At 56.3% G+C, this 922-nt stretch overlaps 1 protein-coding gene across 1 annotated transcript in view; it reads left to right on the plus strand.

The window, feature by feature from the left end:
- The window catches only part of CYTH1 (cytohesin 1), a 38,633-nt gene that overhangs the window by 15,374 nt on the left and 22,337 nt on the right, over window positions 1–922 (plus strand). The gene's annotated exons all lie outside the window — the stretch shown is intronic.

Below are 922 nucleotides of genomic sequence, written 5' to 3' on the forward strand. Positions count from 1 at the left end.
CACGGGCAGAGGGCGAGCGCTGCGGCTGTGCCTCTTCCCACCCCGTGGAACACGGGGAACGAGAGGGCAGTGGAATGGGGCGCCGGCCGCGTGCAGCTGCTGGATCCGTGCAGGGCTGTGTCTAATTCACCCTGGGCTGTTTTCAAGCCTGACGCCCCCTGGCTTCGTCTGCTGGGCTTGGAACGCGTGGGGCGGTGCCAGTGGGTCAGGGAGGCTGCCGGTCCAGGGGCCAGCTCGCCACTCAGCCTCTGGGTGTCAGTTCTAGCTCGCGCCTCCTTCTCGTTTTTAAAAAGCTGTAGCTTAAAATAAACGGATCCATTGGAGTTCACCAAATGGAAAGTTTCTGCTCTTAAAAAAGATACTGCACAGACAAGGAACACATATTTGCAATACCTGTATTTGAGAATTTGTATCCAGAATATATACCAGTATATAAAGAATGCATACAACTTGGAAAAAAAGGCAGTCCAAATAAAAAATGGGCAAAAAACTTGAAAAGACACTTTCTCCAAGAGGCTGTGTGCAGTAGACACTTGGAAAATGCTCACCAGCATTGGTCATAAGAGACACAACCAGACCTGCCGCGGCTGCCCTCCGCACTCAGGTGGCTGAGGGAAAGAGCCTGGCGGCCTCCTGTCAGGAGGCGAGTGAGGATAAGGGACAGCCACGGGGCCAGCACTGTAGCCATCTCTCATGCTACACGTGCACCCACACTGTGCCCAGCAGGCCACACGCAGGTGCTTTACTCGGGAAAGGAAGCCTTGTGCAGGGAGGGTCAGAGCATCCTTATCTAAACTAGAGGCCCAGTGCATGAATTCCTGCACGGGTGGGGTCTGGCTGGCCCTGCCTCTGATTGGAGTGGGGGAGCCGATCGGGGGTGGAGCTGCCTGGGGGGAGGGGCCGCAGGCCATAGGGGTGGTGG

The sequence above is a fragment of the Myotis brandtii genome, unplaced genomic scaffold (genome assembly GCF_000412655.1).
Source record: "Myotis brandtii unplaced genomic scaffold, ASM41265v1 scaffold825, whole genome shotgun sequence".
In the NCBI taxonomy this organism is placed as follows: domain Eukaryota; kingdom Metazoa; phylum Chordata; class Mammalia; order Chiroptera; family Vespertilionidae; genus Myotis; species Myotis brandtii.